Genomic DNA, 17,758 nt, shown 5'->3' with positions numbered 1-17,758 from the left:
ATTGATTATCTATCCCAATCAATAAGAGCTAAGAAGTAATAAAAATAATTTCTTTTAATTTTTTGCAAGAATTTTAGTATGTTAGTATGATGCATTATCTATCTTAATCATCCTATCTTAATAGCTTATGTTTTGTGTACGATATCCAAGAGACAATTTAGGTATTTGTGTTTATCATTAACTCATATCAATTATCTGATTGAAATTATAATAAAACTCATTCATTAACAATTTTTTTTTTATAGTGATTAAAATTTAGAAGGCTTACTTGATTTACAATTCTACTTTATTTTTCTTTTAACATAATCCATTATATATATATATATATATAAAACTGAAGCATTTCACTTATTATTGATCTCTTCAGAGCTTTCCATATCATTATCATTTTTTTAGGACAAAATTATTTTTTTAAAACAAAATTAACTTCAACCCGAGGAGGACTAATTTTTTATATCAACAGCCAAAGTCCAAACTTAACAAGGAATGAAACTCTATCTCTCTTACAAGTCCAACTTAAACTCAAACTCAAACTCAAATGTTGATAATTTATCTTCAAATTTGCGAGGTTAATTAATCATGAATACTATAAAAATAGTGCAAACCCCAATATTTTTAATAAAACTGAGTAGGGGTATGAGCTCTTCTTCTGTTATTTTCTTCTCCTCTACTTTGTTAAAAAAAAATTTATTTTATGTTTTTTCATGTATTTTTTAAAAAGTGATTTTTGTACATTAACCTCCAAACCCTACATTTGTGACTGTATATGATTTTTTTTTCATCATTTAAAGTTTAGACCCATTAAAATTTAAAATTTATTACTTTATGGGTTTGTGTACTTTTTTCTTTTTCTTATATTTTTCTTTTGAATAGTCATATATATTTTTTGAATTATTTCAATAATTAATTCTATAATTATAAATCTTTTTTGGCATTTTGGAAGTTTTAACATCTAAATTTGTGTTAGTTTTTGCAATATTTGAACATGTTTAGCAGATTTCAATGACTATACCATGTATTATTCTTTTGAAGTTAATTAATTTTTCTTTTATATTTTTATATTGTGTAATCATATACATTTTTTTTTCAAAAATTTATAGGAAGTAAATCTTATGATTCTTTAATATTTTTTGGTTTTTCAAAAGTTTTAACATCTTAATTATTCTTTTGATGGTAACACATCTTTCTCTATTGTCTAGTCTCTCTCTCTCTCTCTCACACACACACACATATTATCTATAATTTGTAGGCTTTGAATATTTTGATTCATTTCAATAGTTATAGCCATGGATTATTCTTTTGAATGTAACCCATCTTTCTCTGATGTTTCTCTATTGTTTCAATAATTTCTAAGAGGTGAATCATCTAATTTTTTAATATTTTTTGGTCTTTTAGAAGTTTTAATATCTAAAATTTTGAATTTTTTTTGTGGTATTTGAAAATGTCCAAAAAAATTTTTGTAAGCCATTTAACACAATGGTGTAGTTTCTTAATCAATTTAAGATTTTATAAAATTATTTTAGTTTACCTCACAAATAGATAGGTTCCCGTGCATAACATGGGTTATCAACTTATTATAATAATAATAATAATAAAGAAATCTGATTAACAAATATAGTGACTTATTATAATAATAAAGAAATATGATTAAAAAATATTGATTAATAAGTGATGAAAATTTAGATGGTTTATTTTTAATACAATTTATTTTTACTTTCCTTTTAACATAAATATAATTATAAAATGAAATTAGTGTTTCTATAAAAAATTAAAAAAAAAAAAAAAACTAAAACAAAAAAAATTTTACATTCTAAAATTATCTACCTAACTCTACATTAATCTTTGACAAAACTACACTATTGGAGTACTATTAGTCCCTCAAGTTAAAAAAATGAGAATTGTTACTCCTTTTATTAACTATTGTTAATATACTCTACATTAATCTTTGACAAAACTACACTATTGGAGTACTTTTAGAGTTTTAGTCCCTTAAGTTAAAAAAAATGAGAATTGTTACTCCTTTTATTAACTACCGTTAATATGATTGCTTAGATGACTAACGGAAAAATAACATGGCATCTTTTAATTGACGTGGCATTTACAAATTGATGTAGCAACTTAAGTGTTAAATGCCACATCAATTAAAAAAATGTCACGCCAGCTATTTAATTACAAGGTTGTCATATAAATTTTAATTGATTATTAGTTATTATAATGGAAAAAAAAAATATTTCCTTATGCTTGTCCATTTTTCTCCTATTTTCCCTTTTGCTTTAGTTGCTTTCATTTCTTCGATCAAGTCACTGGAGCACCTCAAAGCCAACAAAAATCGCTTGTAAATTGATTACTGGGTTGGAGAGTTCCACCTTTAAAGAATTCAAAGTCTTATACAATTAACTCTCTCTCATTTGGATTCAATGACCATAAATCATTTCTTGTTAATGGGAATAGTCTAAAGTTTAAGCCCAAGAAACCCAGCACATACAGATCAGGGAAGAAAAAGCAGTTATGCACTCAAACTTATATCTATGCAATAAAATGCAGATCCCATGAATATTGGTTGGAAGAGGAGGGGTAAATAAATAATAATTAAAGATTTTAAATGGATTTAAACCTTTTCATGTTGATTATGGATTTGTACTGGAAACAAAGAAACATTGAGATCTTTAGGGATTAGCAGCTGGTGAGATCCATGGAGATTGGCAAGGGATAGAGATCGAGGTGCTTGTGCTGATTGATGTGGCGGTGACGATAGTTGTTTGGATTAAAGGGAAGTGAGGCAAACGGCAGCAAATTCTCCAAACGTGTCTATTACCATATAGACACGTCCCTTTGTAAAACACTTTGTAGTAAAAAAGAAAAAGAAAAAAGAGAAATGCCAAATCATTTTGCCATTAGCCACGTAGACAATAACTCTAACAGTAGTTAACTTAAGAATTAAGAGTGTTCATTTTTTGAACTTGGGGGACCAATGGTGTTTATTTGAAATTTGAGGGACCAATTGTGCTCACAAGGAAAATTTTAGGAACCAACAATATAGTTTCACCTTAATCTTTCTCAACCAATTAAAATTTGTGCTCTTGATACTCTATAGCCATCAAAGGGATAATCACACATCTGATTAGTCCCATCCAAAACCGACTCAATCCAAAACTGATTCAATAGATTTTGTGGATTTAGGAATTCCAAGGGATTATTAGTTTCTTCCAATATCTCAGCGATAGTACTCAAAACTTCTTTGCAAATCAATCAATCTGATATTTGTTTTTTTAAACAACTTTAACCTTGATTGAATTAGTTTATTTGTACTAATACCACCATGATCATGCCAAAATAGTGAAATATCAACTATGATATTAGCATGTTAAATGCATTTCATGCAAAATATGGTCATATTGCGATGAAAATTTTTCCTATGTAGAGTATTTTAAATATTAAAAAAAAAATTGTAAATTCTAAATGGTTTTATTTCTACTGAATAGATCAATTTAGCATCAAGCAGATTCTCTTCAAAATAGAGCTTAGTCTAAGGCCGACTCAACACATTTTCACATTTTGGAGCCATATGTAAAGGTAAAATATATTATTACTAGGACTATTAAAAAAAAAAAAAACACTATGAACGCACTTAAACTGGCTACAAAATTTGGTCGCCACACTACAATTGTAGTGGAGGTGCAAAAACTGCATTGTTACATTGTTGATTGCTGACTATAGTTATGTTTTTAGAAAACGGCAAAAAATTGCACCGCACCTCTTCTATCAATATATAAGTTATGTTATATTATATTAGACTCATCACACACACTTTACACATGCAATAATGCTCTTTTTTTTATTTTTTTTTTTTCTGGTTTAGTGTTATAATGTTTAAAAATGATATATAAATAGCCGTTTGTATTTTTCTTTTAAGAAAGAGGTAAGGTAATGTAAATTACTCTTTTAATCAATTTGTGTTATTTAATTTAAAATTATTTAACTAAAAGGATAGGGATATTTTAGAGAGTTTAAGAATTTGTGTGAAGATATTTTAGTACGCAAAATGTTGAAACTCAAACATGGAATCTTATTATTAATAGTATAAATTTTATATATATATATATATATATATATATATATATATTAAAATTATCTTTTTAATATATTAGCTGAGATGAGGTAAGAGCTTGAACACTCCTAATTATTACTTAATATTTTAAAAAATGATACATGAATTAGAAAAAAAAATACAATTTTTTTAATATATTTATAAAACATATTTTAAAACCTTTAATTATAAAAATATCAAAATAATCAATATTAGAATAAAATTCAAATTTGAGATGGTTATTGTCTCTCTTAGCAAGAAAGAAAGAATAAAATTCTTGGGACATTGAAAACTTTTACACTCTTAAACTACCACAAATATATTAAAAAATATTAATAAAACTAATATTATTCTTGTGCCATGCATATCTTAATGAAAATTTTAGGGGAATAAAAAATTATACTAACAATTAGCAAAAATATATTAATTAATGTTACAAATGGATACACAATTCTATGCACATTTTACATGAATAAGTAGAAATAAAATTTCTAATATTCAAAATATAAATAAAAAAAATAGAAAAAATGGAACAACATGAATTAATCTTATTTGTGGGAGGTTCGAGGACTGAAGAGGATTAGAACATGAAAATATCTTGTACAATCCCACCCGTAGAGGGGTATCCACCCCGAAGACTTCACCGACCCGAGGACGTGAAGGGATACAAAATAGTGTTTCATGAGAGCTCATGGAGAAGAGGAAGGACCATGAGGGGGGCAAAGATGGTGGGAGGAAGCTTCCTAGAAAGGCATATTTTGCCCCACTACATTGAATGCCCTACAACAACCTTATCAGCTACATTAATGGGAAAGTGACACTTGAATAGTGATTTCACAGCTAGCAGCCCCTTCTACCACCCCCTTCTACCACCTTCAAAAAACTCTAATGGGATAAAAATCCTGAAAATAACAGGCATACAAGTGGAGGGCTAGAATGTAAGAAGAAAAGAAATATAAGGGAGGGGGACCTCCCAGTAAGGGGTTGAACATTTTTCCTAAGAGAGAGAGAGAGAGAAAAGAAAGATAAACAGGGTGAATTTTGCATAAGGTCTGGAATGTTCATGTAATAGAACCCAATCTTCGAACGAACCTATAGAGAGCACTATTCTTAATAACTACTTGAATTACATCTCTCTATTACTTTGTACTCTTCGGTCATAAACTTGTGCTTAGTTTTGGATTGCACCTGAATTGTTTTCCCACTCTCTGTAGAAATTCTATTGTTTGGGCTTAGTTCGAAGGACAAAGCATCACTGTTCTCAGTGGGCTAGGGCCTTCTTTTTCTTAGTACTTACAATATTAAAAAAGCATTTTATTTAGATGCATAATTCTAGTTGAAAAATAAAATTTTGTTTATAAACTTATATAATATATATATAATTTATTTGAGAAACAATAATTAGGCTTATAATTATTAACTTAGCTAAGATTGAATGTGGTGTATTTAATTAAATGATCGAGAACAATATTTAAGCACATACTTTTGAGCCACATCTAGAAATTAAAAATAATTAAGCATTCAAGTATTGAAAGACAATTTAAGTTTATGTATGCTTGCATGGTATACGTATCTATCCACGGTTGTTGCAATAAACAATGGAAGCCTCATCTTTAATACAAATTATCGAAATGCTATAAGAGTTATGCCTAGAATCAACCTTAGAATGTTATTGATAATTCATTTTTTTTTTTTTGGAGAAAGTGATAATTCCAATTAAATTTTAAATTGATACTATTTAAAAAAATCGTACTAAGAAATTGATAAGTCCAAATTTAATATAATCTTGATAATATTTTAAAATTAAAATTGATCATTCAAGAATACACTACAAGAAAAAGGGGCTATTGCGGCGGGCCAAAACCGCCGCTAAAGCCCAAAAAAGCGCCGCTAAAGGTACATTCGACCTATAGCGGCGGGCCGTCCCGTCAGTGTTGCAGTGCCGCTATAGGTCAATTGCGGCGGTCGCGAAAAGCGCCGCTATAGATGCACCTTTTAGTGGCGGGTGAAGGTTTATTGCGGCGGGCATAAAACCGCCGTCATACGTGTTCAGAATCCGTGACATTGACTTTTAGCGGCGGTCAAACAGCGCCGCTATAGACAACCAATCAAAACAGCTAATTGTACTTTTAGCGGCGGGGTCGTGCCCGCCGCTATATGTTTCAGCCTTTAGCGGCAGGCGATAAGCGCCGCTATAGGTATTCATTTAAAACATAAAATGTGCACCTTTAGCGGCGCTTTTAGACCGCCGCTATAGGTTTTTTTTTTTTTTTTTCCAATGGGTTTTAAAACCGCTGTTTGCTAATAAATAAATGATTCACAAACCTATTACAAAGAACCTGTAATAGTTTTAACTCTACTAACACAATACCATAAATGTAACTAATAACACACCACAAATGTCTTGAAACTAACGTGATATTAACATAGAAATATATTATCAAATTCATAACATTGTCTATAACCATCAATCATAAAATTAACAAAAAAAAGATGTGATCCTTTGAATAAAAGGACTGCTTAAATTAAGCTAATACTATAATCAAAGTTTCAAAGTGTTTAAAAATATCCTCCAACAATGGCAAAAAATGCGGTTGTTCAAATGTATTTCTTTGTACACAAAAAATCCTCAAACACCAATAACTTAAAAAAGCTCATAATAAGACCTTGTGGATGACTCCAGCCTATTTCAGTAATCTACAAAAGAAGCCATTCACTCATAAATTTAACTAAACCAGCAGCTTTCTAATGTAAAGAAACATAAAAGGCCATCTGATGTTCTTCTTGCACCTTTATATGTGAGATGACTACGTTGAAAGTGAATGGGTGATTTAGGATCAGAGCTCCTCCTAAAAGTAATTCATACCAATGATGCTCTCCAGAGATCCTCAAAAGAAATAATACACCCATATAATATTGTCTCAAACTTGCTTGCTAACAATAATATTGGCTCAACCTTAGGAAAAAAGAATGACAGGCTAACCTTCATTTGCTTAGAAAAAATATTTGAATGGAAGCAAATGTGTCACGCAGAGACATACATACGGCCATGATACAAGAATGACCTCTCAGGTGCACAAGAATAACTGTGTTGAACAACCTGAAACAGGTACTCTATTAATTAGGCCCACAACTGGAATTACCAGAGGGAGAACATAAAGAATCATATATACTTATAGTTATATATATGCAATTTGAAACTTCAGGAGATTAAAATTACCATTAGAGCAAAGTTTATGCAACTCACCTCTTGTTTATCTAAAGAAATCCTTCTTCAAGCATTAGCTTCAGCATAGCCATTCACATCCCTAATGGTAAATTATTCGTCATTACAACAGAACATTTAAATTTATTAGAAATGAAATGATAATACTAACAATAACACAACAATATTTGAATTAAGGTTCCATCCTAGTAATAAAGAATGACACAGATCTAAAAGGAAAATAAACTGGACCAGCACATGCGTATTTGTTTCATGAAAAGGAAAATAATGTCTACAAGAAGATTAAATTGTGTCAGACAAAAGCCAAATTCTGAGCCCCTATCATGTGCCATCATCAAATTCATATACCTTTTTCCTATTATTATCTTGATTATTCTATCAAAATAAGAGGGCTCCACTGCCATGTGGACCCACGATGTAGACCTTTTCAACATATATAAATATATATATATATATATATATATTATAAGCTTAAACAGTGACTATATTTAAAAATTGCTTCAGCCCAGCTAAGCCAAAGAATGTGAACTAAGTTTGTACACCACGTGACAAAGTTACATCATCCGGACAAAAAAAGGAAATGGCAGCAGTCTGTATTTTCCCAGCATAATCAAAGAATTATTTAGAAAAATATTTCAAAATCATTACGAGAGAGAGAGAGAGAGTCCCACTAGCAATAAACTCTAAACCCTCTCCCTCACACACACACACATTCATTCTGTTGTGACTCTTTGCTTCACACACATGCATTCTGTTGTGACTCTTTGCTACACACACACACGCATACACACTGGTTTTTGTCTACAATACTTTAATCTACACACTTTTCAAACACCAAGCACACACACACAAACACGGACCTAGCACTTACTCCCACATGTGCATTAACAGTTGCAACATGCTGATACTGAGGTGATGATCAAAATCATGTTGGACCTTAAGAGCATTCTGGATCATTGAAGGTTCACACCTAAGCACTGCAAAAAGGTAAAGTCATCCATAATGTAATTTTTATTAAGGTTGCACTTTGGTTGCTGCAAGGTTTAGATTTAAATGGTTGAAGATTAGAACAAGTATTAACTGGACATTCAGCCACAATTATGCAATTTATAGTCTTTGACATGAGTTGAATTTTGTATAAAGATTGTTACCTAGTGTTGGTCCTGTAAGATCAGGGGACTTAGGAGGGGTGATGTGGATACAATAAATACTCAAGCTGCTCAATTGAACAGGTTGCTTGCTCAATAAAATCTCTAGCAAATCCATTCCCTGCTTTATGCATGATGCCAAATAAATTGGAGCTATCTAAAGACATAGGAGCATCAAACTTTATGAGGATTACTTGAGATGAGCACATACACTAGTTCAAATAAAAAAAGAAAAAAAGAAAAAAAAGCACCTAAGAAGAGATATTGATAGACATGTTGATTAATAGCAAACCACAGGTCAACTTTTACAGTTGATACACACACATGCGTGCAAAAATTAAAATGATATGATATTTTACAAGGTGCAATCTAGAATATGTTAGTGAGGATTACTTGATATAAGCATATAGGAGCACGAAACTTTATGAGCATTACTTGAGATGAGAAAAACACACATTAGTTCAAATATCAAAAAGTTCCTAAGTAGAGAAACTGATAGACCTGTTGATTAATAGCTAGGCACACGTCAACTTCCAACAGTTCATTTGCACAAAGAAAGAAAAAGAACTTCATATTTTACAAGGCATAGTCTAGAATAAGAAAGTGACCCTTAGAGATGGCACTAAAAATCTATTCAAACTACTGAACACTGGGTAGCACAAAGGCAATGATGGTTACAAATTATGTTATGATACAATTCAACAAGCAAACTAAGCAATAATATGGTTGAAGTCCATGGGATATATAGAACAGAGATTTAAATATCTAGTGTGTGCCATTTAGTAGCATTCAGTTCCATCACTTTGAGCAACTGGATCAAAAAATAATAAATTATAGATACTAAGCATGTATTCAGATGCATTTGCTCTTGGCAATGGATGAAGCATGATAACACTATTCACAAATCTTAATCCCAAGTCAGCCTCAGGAACCCTCCACTTATAGACCCTGTTTGTTTCAGCATAAACCTTTTGCACAAAATGTTCCACTTTCATGCGTTTGGGGTGCTTGACAGTATTAGTCACCTTGAAAACATTTTGGTTGACCACGGAAAAGCAATCAAAGAGTCAAGATAAGTCATCCAAGGAGGGGGGGAAAAAGTCCCTCAAAGATGGTCTTGTGTACTACTCCTCCCCACCCCCCAATCTCCATTTTTGCCTAACCCCCCTCTCTATGCCGCCTCACAATTTTTCCCAGATATCTCTGTCATTTTTTCTTTGGGTTTCTCTTCATATTTTTATTTTGCTATACATTTCTTGATTATCTTTCTTTCTTAAGTAACCAAGATATATTGAGATCTACAAATTCCTTGGTTATGCCCTATGTATGTATCTCTTCTTAAAAATAATTTTTAAGTTGATTTTTTACTTCTTTCATATTGATATTTAAGTACTGAATAAAAGTTGTTATAATTATATTATCAAATCAATAAAAAAAAAGATTTTCCATATGAAGAAAATGCCGGAAAATGTTTCCAAAGTATTACCAAACTCTAGTAGAAAAGAAAAAGGCTCTTAATAATTTTTTTGATTATACATAATTATATAATTGCCAATACAAATTTAGCTATAACAAAAATTGAAAAAATATTTCCTTTTAATTGGAGACTATAAAAAAAATCAGAAAATGTACAAAATTTATATTAACTGCATTTAGTATTTCTTAGAGTTGCCACCAAATAGCAGAAAATAAGCAATTCCAAAAGAGCTCATTAAGGTCAATTTTCAATAATAAACATCTGTAAAGGAAAAAAAAAAAAAAAAAACACATTGGTATTTTTAACCAAAGTGACACTATCGACACCAAATCATATTGAAACCCTTAACAAGACAATCATGAATTAAACATCATGCGTTTGTCCAACAAGAGAGGATGACAATGCCAAATGACATTGCATGTAGTTCTTTTTGAAAACAACCACAATAGGCAAAGAAGAAATCCAGTAATGGAATAGAGTGACATTAAAACAAGTGAACTTTAATAAATGGGGCTGTCAAAAAAATTTTGATTACACGATTAATACAATCATATGCCCATAACACTATTTAAAGCACTGTTTATGGCCTAAAGTAATGTGAAAATGAGAATTACAAAAGACAAGTCCACTTATATGCAAAGAGAAAATTAACCATATTCGCATGAGATATCACATCAATTCATGCGTCACTATATTCCCTGATCAAACTCAAAGTAAAGCTTAATAAAAAAACTCCATTAACATTTCAAAAAAAAAAAAAACTCAATATATATATATATATATATTGGGTTTTGGCTAAGCTACACTGATCAAAGCCAGTCAAGTCTCAAAGACCCTAAAACTAAATCTCACTGATACCCACTTAGTAAAAAAAAAGGCATTAGATGCTCAACGTCCCAAATTTTGATTAAAAAGGCAAAACCCAAATTTTGAACAGAAATGAAACAAAATTACGCATATTTATACTAAAAAAAGTTAATTAAAACATACCCAAAAAGGCAAAATGATGAAGACGAAGACTTCACCGGAGCACCGAAATTGCGAAACATATCGAAATTGAAGGAGGAAGAAGTCGTGGTGGTGGTGGCGTCCGACGATGATCCTTGAAGGAATTGAAGGAGGAGTGAGGACGCGTTGACGATCTTCCGACGGTGGAGGTGGATTTGGAACCGGCCATCGGAGCCGATTTGCCTTGGGGTTTGAAGCCGAAATCGGAGGCTAATAGTTCGTTCATTTCGGCCGGAATTTCAGAGGGCAAAATCAGAAAAAGGAAACGAAAATTTTCAGATCTGAGGGATAGGAGAGAAATAAAGAGATCTAAATTTGATTTTGATATTGACAAGGTCCAAGCATGCGGTGAAGAGATATAGAGAGAACAAAAAATTATAGAGAGGATTGGAGTTGTGTTTTTGAGTTTTTGACTGTTAGAGAGAAAGAGGGAAAATTGGGGATGGAGGCGGCTAAAGAAAAGAGGAGAGAAGATAAAATGTGGTATTTATATCATGTTACTAGGGTTTTAAAAAATTAAATAGCGAAAAATCCTAAAGAAGGCTCGAACTTGCGATCAGTTAACCAAAGCACAAGGCGCATACCACTAAGACACTGATTAGTTACGTCTTAAAGTTACATAAATATATATATGTTCAGTTCTGTCCATGAAACTTTTGTACAGGAAATGAAAGATGTAAGTGGGAAAAATATTTTGGGGAAATTTTTTTGCGGGAAGGGAAAAGACAACTGGGGAAAGATAATTTAAGGCTTCAAAAAAATAAATAAATATAATTTAAAATATATAATTATTATTATATAAACTATATATTTTTTTAATTTATATAAAATATAATAATAAATTATTATATTAAATAAATTACTATTTTTGACTTGCAATTACCATTTTTTCATGCATTCCAATTTTCTAATAAGTTGAATTACCATAATAAGTTACACTAGATATAACTCTAAAAAATTTGACACCAACCAATAACTTATTGTTCAATTTATATTTTGAAAATCCAACTGTTGGATCATATTTTCTATATGTTCTTAACACGCATTTCAATTTTCATGCTAATCGGGTGTAATTTACCATTTGATCTTTAAACTCATCTTTTATGCGTTATTTTAAATTCCAAAAACTTGAATTTAAACAATTAATTGATGACATGATTATTAATCATTGATCACCTTTAAATTTTTTATGCTTGAAAATATATGAAGACAATGTAATCTAACGGTAGATTTGTCAAAATTCACATCAAATTAAGAAATATAAGGTTGGGTTCAAGTTACGCTTAATGTAACTCAAAAAAATGTCACACGAACCAATAACATATTGTTGAATTCATATTTTGAAAATCCAACCGTTGGATCACATTTTCTATTTTCTCTTAACATGCATGCCAATTTTCATGTTAATCAGGTGTAATTTACCATTTGATCATTAAACTCATCTTTTATGCGTTATTTTAAAATACAAAAACTTGAATTAAAACAATTGATTGATAACATGGCTACAAATCTCTGATCACCTTGAAATTTTGTAAGCATGAAAAATATATGAAGATAATGTAATCTAACGGTAGATTTGTCAAAATTCACATCGAATTAAGAAATATAGGGTTGGGTTCAAGTTACACTTGATGTAATTCTAAAAAATGTCACACGAACCAATAACTTATTGTTGAATTCGTATTTTGAAAATCCAACCGTTGGATCACATTTTCTATATGTTTTTAACATGCATGCCAATTTTCTTGCCAATCGGATGTAATTTACCCTTTGATCTCTAAACTCATCTTTTATGCGTTATTTAAAACTACGAAAACTTGAATTTAAACAATTGATTGATGACATGGCTATTAATCTTTGATCACCTTAAAATTTTTTAAGTATGAAAAATATATGAAGACAATGTAATCTAACAGTAGATTTGTTAAAATTCACATTAAATTAAGAAATATAAGGTTAGGTTCAAGTTACACTTGATGTAACTCTAAAAAATGTCACACGAACCAATAACTTATTGTTGAATTCATATTTTGAAAATCCAACCGTTGGATCACATTTTCTATTTGCACTTAACATGCATGTCACTTTTCATGTCAAACGAGTATAATTTACCAATTGATCTTTAAACTCATATTTTATGCGTTATTTTAAACTACAAAAACTTGAATTTAAACAATTGATTGATGACATAGTTATAAATCTCTGATCACATTGAAATTTTGTAAGCATGAAAAATATATGAAGATAATGTAATCTAACAGTAGATTTGTCAAAATTCACATCAAATTAAGAAATATAAGGTTGGGTTCAAGTTACGCTTGATGTAACTTTAAAAAATGTCACACGAACCAATAACATATTGTTGAATTCATATTTTAAAAATCCAACCGTTGGATCACATTTTCTATTTGCTCTTAACATGCATGCCAATTTTCATGTTAATCGGGTGTAATTTACCATTTGATCTTTAAACTCATATTTTATGCGTTATTTTAAAATACAAAAACTTGAATTTAAACAATTGATTGATAACATGGCTACAAATCTCTGATCACCTTGAAATTTTGTAAGTATGAAAAATATATGAAGATAATGTAATCTAACGGTAGATTTGTCAAAATTTACATCGAATTAAGAAATATAGGGTTGGATTCAAGTTACACTTGATGTAATTCTAAAAAATGTCACATGAATCAATAACTTATTGTTGAATTAATATTTTGAAAATTCAACCGATTGTTCACATTTTCTATATGTTTTTAACATGCATGCCAATTTTCTTGCCAATCGGATGTAATTTACCCTTTGATTTTCAATCTCATCTTTCATGCGTTATTTTAAACTACGTAAACTTGAATTTAAACAATTGATTGATGACATGGCTACAAATCTCTGATCACCTTGAAATTTTGTAAGTATGAAAAATATATGAAGATAATGTAATCTAACGGTAGATTTGTCAAAATTCACATCGAATTAAGAAATATAGGGTTGAGTTCAAGTTACACTTGATGTAATTCTAAAAAATGTCACACGAACCAATAACATATTGTTGAATTCGTATTTTGAAAATCCAACCGTTGGATCATATTTTCTATATGTTTTTAACATGCATGCCAATTTTCTTGCCAATCGGATGTAATTTACCCTTTGATCTTTAAACTCATCTTTTATACGTTATTTTAAACTACGAAAACTTGAATTTAAACAATTGATTGATGACATGGCTATTAATCTTTGATCACCTTAAAATTTTTTAAGCATGAAAAATATATGAAGATAATGTAATCTAACGGTAGATTTGTCAAAATTCACATCAAATTAAGAAATATAAGGTTGGGTTTTAGTTACATTTGATGTAACACTAAAAAATGTTACACCAACCAATAACTTATTTTTGAATTCACATTTTGAAAATCTAACCGTCAGATCACATTTTTTATTTGTTCTTAATATGCATGCCAATTTTCATGCCAATCGGGTGTAATTTACCATTTGATCTTTAAACTCATCATTTTTGCGTTATTTTAAATTACAAAAACTTGAATTTAAATAATTGATTGATGACATGACTATTAATCTTTGATCATCTTGAAATTTTTTATGCTTGAAAAATATATGAAGATAATGTAATCTAACGGTAGATTTGTCAAAATTCACATTGAATTAAGAAATATATGGTTGGGTTCAAGTTACACTTGATGTAACTCTAAAAAATATTACACCAACCAATAACTTATTATTGAATTCATATTTTGAAAATCCAACCATTGGATCACATTTTATATTTGTTCTTAACATGCATGCCAATTTTCATGCCAATCGGGTGTAATTTACCATTTGATCTTTAAACTCATCTTTTTTGCGTTATTTTAAATTACAAAAACTTGAATTTAAACAATTGATTGATGACATAACTATTAATCTTTGATCACCTTGAAATTTTGCATGCGTAAAAAATATATGAAGATATTGTAATCTAACGGTAGATTTGTCAAAATTCACATCAAATTAAGAAATATAGCGTTAGGTTCAAGTTACCCTTGATGTAACTCTAAAAAATGTTATACCAACCAATAACTTATTTTTGAATTCAAATTTTGAAAATCCAACAGTTGGATCTCATTTTCTATATGTTCTTAACATGCATGCCAATTTTCATGCCAATTGGGTGTAATTTACCATTTGATCTTTAAACTCATCTTTTATGCGTTATTTTAAATTACAAAAACTTAAATTTAAACAATTGATTGTTGACATGACTATTAATTTTTGATCACCTTGAAATTTTGTATTCTTGAAAAATATATGAAGATAATGTAATCTAACGATAGATTTGTCAAAATTCACATCGAATTAAGAAATATAGCGTTGGGTTCAAGTTACACTTGATGTAACTCTAAAAAATGTTACACCAACCAATAACTTATTGTTGAATTCATATTTTGAAAATCCAACCGTTGGATCATATTTTCTATTTATTTTTAACATGCATGCCAATTTTCATGCCAATCGGGTGTAATTTACCATTTGATATTTAAACTAATCTTTTATGCGTTATTTTAAATTACAAAAACTTGAATTTAAACAATTGATCGATGACATGACTATTAATCTTTGATCACCTTGAAATTTTGTATGCATGAAAAATATATGAAGATAATGTAATCTAACGGTACATTTGTCAAAATTCACATCGAATTAAGAAATATATCGTTGGGTTCTAGTTACACTTGATGTAACTCTAAAAAATGTTACACCAACCAATAACTTATTGTTGAATTCAAATTTTGAAAATCCAACCGTTGGATCACATTTTTTATATGTTCTTAACATGCATGCCAATTTTCATGCCAATCGGGTGTAATTTACTATTTGATCTTTAAATGGGAAGACGAAAAAATAGAGGGAAATTTAAATGTCTATTGCGGCGGTCCAACCCGCCGCAAAAAGGAGTACATATTGCGGCGGGTCAATGACCCGCCGCTGTAGTCTGCCGCAAAATACTTGAGCTATTGCGGCGATTCATCGACCCGCCGCTATATCTAAGCTGAGTGCCGCTAAAACAGGTTTATTGCGGCGGGTCATCAGCCCGCCACTGTAGCACGCCGCAAAATACTAGAGCTATTGCGGCGGGCATATGGAACGCCGCAATAGATCTCATGTACAGCGGCGGGCCAAAAAAGCGCCGCAATAGGCGACATATAGCGGCGGTTTTTGCACCCGCCGCAATAGGCCCGCCGCAATTGCTCAGTTTTCTTGTAGTGATACTTGTGTAGGACATCTTGATAATTTGATAGAAAAACGTAAAAATCAAATACAAAAGTTGTTAAAATTAATCTATCAGTTCTAACTTCTAACCATATTTAATTATTAATTCTCAAACCATAAGCTTATAAATTAGATCAAAGTTAAGAAATCAGTTTTTAAAAAAGACAACCAATACACATTACACAAAACCTCATTTTAGTAAAAACAAAATACAAAAGCAAAGAAGGAGCCTTTAGAAAGTTAAAAATATTTTTGAATGGTTTGAATTTATCAATTAAAAACCACGAGAAGATAAAGAACCAATAGTAATACTTAAGGAAAAAAAATAAAATAAATAATAATGAAGAAAAAAAGTATACTCACGTTGTTATGGGATTCAAGCATTCACGTATTGGAGTAAGCTTTACTCCAAAAAAGATATACATATTGCTAGAGTTTCATTTGACATAAAATTTAAATCCTATTGAAATTAGGAATTCTAATCAACATGTGTGTTCTTATTCCATAAAATAAGTGGAATTAAAAAAAAGTCATATGAATAGAATAAAAAAAAATGTCGATATCAACATATCGTAAAAATTAAAAATTAAGATAGATTTTAAAAAAAATAAAATAAAAGGGTATATATATATATATATATCATTTCAAATATCAATATGAATTTAAATTCAATATCTAATGAGACTCTAAGAATATATATATACACAAAACTTATATACAATACTTTAGGTGCTGTTCCTAAGGTTTCCCTCTGAAGATTCCGTCATAGGACTACTTAACTTACAAAATACACTTCTATTCATAAAAAAAAAAAAAAAAAAAAAAAAAAAAAAAAAAAAAACCACATGACAGAATCTTAATAGAAAATTTTAAAATAGTACATAAGTACTGTATCTAAGTCTTACTCATATATATTATAAATATATATATATATATATATATATATCGATTTGATATAGTGTTTAACTCAACATTATAGAGATCTTCTCCCAAAAAAAAAAAAAAAAAACTTAATATTATATAGGAGAGCTACATGTGTGTAAAAGAGCTGTAAACGAAACCCAACTCTTTGAAAAAACAAGAATTTGAATCTCAAGAAGAAAAGATTTCTAATTCTTTCAGATAAATCCGTTTTCTGCATCCCATAAATTAGCCTATATATCTTTTCCAAATCCCTCACCATTCATAATTCCACTTATTTTCTTGCATTGTTTCGTTCTCTCTTTCTCTCTCTCATTCTTTCTCTATAGCCCTCTCTCAAGTCTCAACCCTACTTTCTAGTCATGATGAATGAAGAAGACAAAAACCAATTATATTTTGTCATGTACTGATACTCTATAACCATCAGAATAGCTAGTCGCACATCTAATTAGTCCCACAGGACAAAAATTTAAAGGAATTATTAGTTTCTTCCAATATTTTAACGGTAGTATTGAACACTTCATTGCAAATCAATCAATTTGATTTTTAATTTTTTAAACAACTTTAGCTTTGATTGAATTAGTTGTTATGTACTAATACCACTACGATCATGTCAAAAT

The 17,758-nt window shown here is 29.9% G+C and overlaps 1 long non-coding RNA gene across 3 annotated transcripts; it reads right to left on the bottom strand.

Moving 5' to 3' along the window:
* Positions 1 to 6,643: 6,643 nt before the first annotated feature.
* LOC115968534 lies at positions 6,644 to 11,413 on the bottom strand. Of its 3 annotated transcripts, none has more exons than XR_004086760.1 (5): positions 10,929 to 11,409; positions 8,465 to 8,618; positions 8,174 to 8,290; positions 7,335 to 7,395; positions 6,644 to 7,187 (listed from the first exon to the last, which is right to left on the bottom strand). It is a non-coding gene; the product is annotated as an uncharacterized LOC115968534 (long non-coding RNA). The 3 variants fall into 3 exon arrangements; XR_004086761.1 differs by having other exon boundaries at positions 8,185 to 8,290; XR_004086759.1 differs by having other exon boundaries at positions 7,335 to 8,290; positions 10,929 to 11,413.
* Between the last annotated feature and the right edge of the window lie 6,345 nt (positions 11,414 to 17,758).

The sequence above is a fragment of the Quercus lobata genome, chromosome 11 (assembly GCF_001633185.2).
Source record: "Quercus lobata isolate SW786 chromosome 11, ValleyOak3.0 Primary Assembly, whole genome shotgun sequence".
Lineage (NCBI taxonomy): Eukaryota > Viridiplantae > Streptophyta > Magnoliopsida > Fagales > Fagaceae > Quercus > Quercus lobata.
The sequence above is the reverse complement of the archived record's forward strand: the minus strand, read 5'-3'. Positions and strand labels throughout refer to the sequence as shown.